Raw genomic sequence first — 5,746 nt, forward strand, 5'->3', positions numbered from 1 at the left:
TTGGTTGACCAAGCAGAGGTTAGAAGCTGATTGGTTTCTTTTCAGAAGTGAGCCTGATTTTGCACTCTCCAGCTTTAGTAAATAAACGCCCCTGTGTCAAGTTTCACCATTAAGCTTATCAAGTGCTACTTAAAAGGGGGCAAACCCCTTATTACAAAAATCCCTTCCCTCCTATCTTTTCAATGTAAAGAAAAGGGTATAATAGTAGAAAAATATTAATACTGAAATAAAAATATAAATATGAAACTATATATATATATATGTATATATATAAAAAACAAAAACCACACAAAAAATTTCTAAAATAAAGAATATTTTTAAATATGAATCAAAACAAAAGTCATTAAAAAGTCAAGTTCAATCAATAAAGTGTTCACTCAGTGAACCCTCCTTTGGATAATGAAAAATATGTTCATCTGTCATCAATTCCCGTGCAAAGACATCCTCCACCATATCTCTGCTCACCTCACGCAGTGTGACCTCACATTATACAATGTTATGGTCTAACTGCACTTTTGGTCCCATATGGACTCAGAAGATCAGCTCTAAAACGGCTCTTGGAACAACTTTACAGCAGACAATAGCATTCATTAAGTGGGCCCGTGCTTTGCCTTGCATTACATTACGGATGGTGTCTGGTTTGAGCATGTACATGACTCTGCTGCTGAGATGATACTGCCATCTAGTGTTTAATCAGTACATCACTGGATCATCATCATACCTGGTGCAAAATACACCTCCAGAACGTGAGTGTATTTCTTATGTTTAATTGATGAATAAAAGTTTAAAAGGATAAAGCACTATGTGGAGTTCTTTTTAATGAGGAATACGGCTGATACAAAGACGCTTATTAGGAGGGAGCTTACTTTGGAGTCTTCATTCATTGATCTTCTGAGCCCATATGGGACCAAAAGTGCAGTTAGACCGTAACATTGTATAATGTGAGGTCACACTGCGTGAGGTGAGCAGATATATGGTGGAGGATGTCTTTGCACGGGAATTGATGACAGATCCACATATTTTTTGTTATCCAAAGGAGGGCTCACTGAATGAACACTTTATTGATTAAACTTGACTTTTTAATGACTTTTGTTTTGATTCATACTTAAAAATATTCTTTATTTTATATATTTTGTGATTTTTGTTTTTTATATATATATTGTTTATTGTTTATATATATATATATATATATATTTCAATATTAATATTTTTTCTACTATTTTATCTTCTAATATATATTTTTTCACTTTTTTTTTTGGTTATATAGGGATTGTGCCATTGTTTCATGTAGCACAGCATTTTTTCACTTCACATTATGATTGTATAATTTTCCCCACTGAGACATGGGTTGTGTGCACTAGCGGCTACAGTATTTAATTGTAATTTTTTGTTTTCATTTCACCATAGTTAGCGTTTGAGTTATTCAATTTATTAAAGAAAAGTACTTCATCTTCTGTGTGGATATCTAGCTGAAGTCAAGTCTGAGTTAATTGCTGTTGTGGCAGCAGCTCACTAATGCTCTACACAAATGCAGAGGAGGAAAGACTTTCTGCTAAAGCTTCTCCAGTCAAGTTTTCAATTTCATGTGTTGATCTGCACTGCAACTTAAAGGGGCAATCACCTAAATCCTTTTCATCCTTGCAACAAAGGCAAAAAGGGTACTTTGGCTCATGCTCGGACATGCCAAGCTGAAGTGAGTTTGGGTGAGTCATTGCTGAAGGCTCAGACAATGGCTTGCCACAAAGAGAAGTCTACCCAAAGGTAAGAAACCTTTGTGAAGCTCTTTGTTTCAAGTTCTACATGCAGAAACTGAACTGTTGCCCAACATAGGGGGCAACCATTTGCCACTTCTTAAATTGTTCTTGACTGTGCTATAGCCGAAAGATGACTACAGTGCGGTCTTCTAGTTCTGGGAGGGCATCCATGGACATCCACCCAAGAACATGCACCCTGCGCCCCCTGGAGCATGCTTCCGGGTGTATCTATGATTGATGTGTCCCTTGGACACAGCGCATCACTGATAGAGGTAAAGGGCCAATCACTGTGGCCCTTTAGTACGTGATCAGCGCATCCAACGACACGTGATCACTACATGTAAACACTGCGGGTCACCTGGGGGTTGACAGCTCTCCTTCCCTCACATAGAGATGAGTGTGAGGGAAGGAGACATCTGTGCCATCTGCAGTGAGTTACTGTATTACTGCCCTGGCCTATCGCAAAGAGGCAGGCTCTGATGGGATGCTGGGAGACTTTATATATTCAGTGAGCACACTGAGCTTGGCATCTTTTCCTGGAGAAGATTATTCCAGCCTGGCGGGGTCCCTTCCAGGCAGTGCTGCTATGTCTCGTGAGGCCTCAGGTGGGCTACCTGAGTACCTGGATGCTGAGACCCTGGAACTAAAGAGAGCTGACTGAGGGGGGTTGTCTGTTGAAGATCTGGAAGATTTGACGATTGGAAGTTGGAAGGAGGCACCCATCTGTCCTTCAGCCTTGTATGAGTTCTAAGAGATCATGGGAACCTTTGTGCTTTTGCCACCCCTCTGGTGCTGGAGATTCAGCTGTGGGTCTAGTTAAAGGTCCTAAAGAGCCTTGTTCATCTAATCTTCTTCATAGAAGAGGGACCCTGTTCTTGTGGCTCTAAGAAAGAGATTTACAGTTAACTACTATTACTACTGCTACCTTAAATCTGAAATTTACTGTTTGCTACAGGCATAGACTTTAATATAGGTTGTTCTGAAGGATACCTAAGTCCTCACGTTGTACACAGTTCTTGTTTTTGGAGTAGATGCTTCACTCTAGCACAGCTCGCCGGGTGTTTCAGACCGTTTATTCCTCGCCAACTCCTGATCCCACATCCAGCCTAGAGACTATGTGAACTGCTTATTCCATGCGCCTATCTACCCCCTTGTTTTTGGAGTATCCCACCTAATTCCCTCAACCCTATCCAATTTCTCCTAAAATAAAAACAAACACAACACCCCTAGACTGGTCATTGAAGAAATGTGTAAATGAGCATGTGTGCTTAGCTGCGAAGCAAACCTTGTGGGGAAGACCTACACAGTATTCCTGTGTCTCCTACGGGAGTAGCACTACACTCATGTGTTCAATGCTTAGTGCTCCTTATCAAAACAGGGCATACAAAACAAGCAATATTTTTGTATTATCATCATGTCAAAAAATGATCAAAGTGCTCCAGTACTCATCAAGCAATGTAAAAGTGACAGATAGAAAACAGGGGCAATCATCTTGAGTAATCATTGCAATAACATCCACCAAAATATGTTCTAGATAACTCCTCTCCTTAGTGGCTCAGGCTCAACCCCCTAAAATTGCATCACAAGCAGTGTAAAAAATAATCAATAAAAAATAATACTGATCCATTGCTTTGAAGAGTCTACTTCCTTAACCCTAGCCCCCCCCCCCCCCCCCCCCCCACACACACACACACACACACATACACACACCACACACACACGCACACACACACAAATTCTGAAAATCCCCCTCTTATACTTTTTTTTATGTTACTTTTTGTTTTAATATTTTTCTGGCCCCACCCATCAGCCACCATTCTTTCCTAGGCGAGAAGGACTCCTAGGATATCTAGGATATCTACATCACAAAGAGGCTGGTGGGTAGAGATGGCATGCATCATCATAGGCCAGCTGCCTAAACCAGGGAAAGGCAGCTGGCTCATGATGATGTAGATGGACCATGATGGCGGTGTAGCCCGAGCAGTGGAATGCAGTAGAACAGTGCTGAATCCACAGGGCTGGGGAGTATGTAAGCCCCCTGGATTCACTGCCACTTCCCTCCAAGCTGGCCAGGTACCCTTGCATTTTCATGGGAAAGGGGGCACACATGCCTGTCTTTAGGAGTAACTCTGCCATATTGTGTCACATAATCCAGGCCTGAGGTCCAGCTCTTGCACAGTACTCACATTTTCCTAACCACAGGCCCACCTATTTACATAAAGAATGTCTACACAGGATACTTTTCAAAGGTTTACTGAATAACGACATGGTCAAGAACATAGCAAAACAGCTTTTCAACATCACCTTTTCTTTTTCACAGTGCAGAACACATTAGTGCCACCAACTCAAACCAAATCAAACTCAAGTCCAGTCATCTTAACATATGCTCTTTCGTGAGTCCACCAGAAGTGGGTCTTCACATAAAGTCTCTCTCTTGGCCTGGGGCCTGAAGGCCTTCTATTCTTCAGACTACAAGACTACAAGATGTAAATCACAGGTAACCAGCTCCCTTCCAGCTTCTGCCCAGGGACTCACACACACCAAATTATAAAGAGCACAGTACTCCACCCACTTACATAACCCAGGGGTCCAATGGACCAGACGTGTCAAAAAATGAGTCCTACTTAGAAGTGTAGGATAGCAATGGTGCACAGAGCTCATGAAGACAGCAAAGATTTCACTTGCCACCCACCAAGAGGTAAATATTCAGCTTCTTCTATTGTAGTGGAAATCTGGCTAGATTTGTTAGGAATATGACATAGAGTATTTTTCATTCCTTAGCTAAATACGGTTTATATTATTTTTAACCCTGATAAAAAAGGGTTATAGTGGCTGAAACATGTTGGCTTGATACCAGGCCTTGAGGACAATGAAGACTACATTTGCCACCCACAAAGAGGCAAGTACTGTATTCAACTTTTTCTATTGCAGTGGAAAACTGACTATTTGTTGGCAAGACATTTCATTACTTACATACACATAGTTATTTTCTTTATATCCCTAATAAAAAGGATTGTAGCTGCTGACACACACTTAATACCAATCCATGAATCTAGAAGAAATTGCATTCACCACCCACCAAGAGGTAACTGATCAGCTTCTCCTATTGCAGTGGAAAAGTGGTTTGAATTGTTAGTGAGAAGTGACAGGGTCTCTTTAGTTACTTACCTACACACTGTTTATATACGTTTTGGCATTTGATAAAATGGGTTGGAGCTGCTGAAAAACATTGGCTTGATACCAAGCTGTGAGGACAGAGAAGATTCTATTTGCCACCCACCAGGAGGGTTGGCTTGATACCATTGAACTATGCTAATGAATTCATTACTCATGGACTCCTAAACCTTTTGTGTGGTGCTCTTGTTTTTACCTATACTTTCCATTTTTTTCGCTTGAGGTGCCTTTGAGACCCTTTCATATTAGCTGTCAGAGACATTGTACCCTAAAATATGGACTTATCATTCCAATGGGAATAGAAATCAACTCTGGATCCAGCGCCTACTACCCACACCTTTATGATTTCTCACTGTCTTTGTCCTAATTGTTGGGACTCCCTCTCACCTTTTTGACACAAAGATTACTGTCACTCCCCCCATGTAGGGATAAAAACAGCAATATATAGAGGAGCTAACTTTCCATACACTAAACTTACATCTACAATAAACCTAGAAAGAAGTTTTGACTCGAGTCTTACTTTAAAAGAAGCATAGGCAAGATTTGCTTTTCTCACATGGTGGGGGGACTGGTAAAAAACTGCACATGGAAGCATCCAACTGTGGCCCATAGGGCATCGTACATCAAAGTTGTCAGCTGTTCTGGCATCTATTAAAAGATTTGCTGGCTGGGAAAATCCGCATGACTCCAAGTCTTCATTAAAAGTGAAATGATTAGGAAAGTTGTGGGAAAGTAACCAATATACTTCTGCATGTTGACGGGGTCTGGGAACAGCAATGACAGATCATAAAGAGGTTATAAAAGGGCATTAGAGAGAG

Source organism: Staurois parvus, unplaced genomic scaffold (assembly GCF_062004578.1).
Source record: "Staurois parvus isolate SC_StPar_1 unplaced genomic scaffold, SC_StPar_1.0 ptg000154l, whole genome shotgun sequence".
Lineage (NCBI taxonomy): Eukaryota > Metazoa > Chordata > Amphibia > Anura > Ranidae > Staurois > Staurois parvus.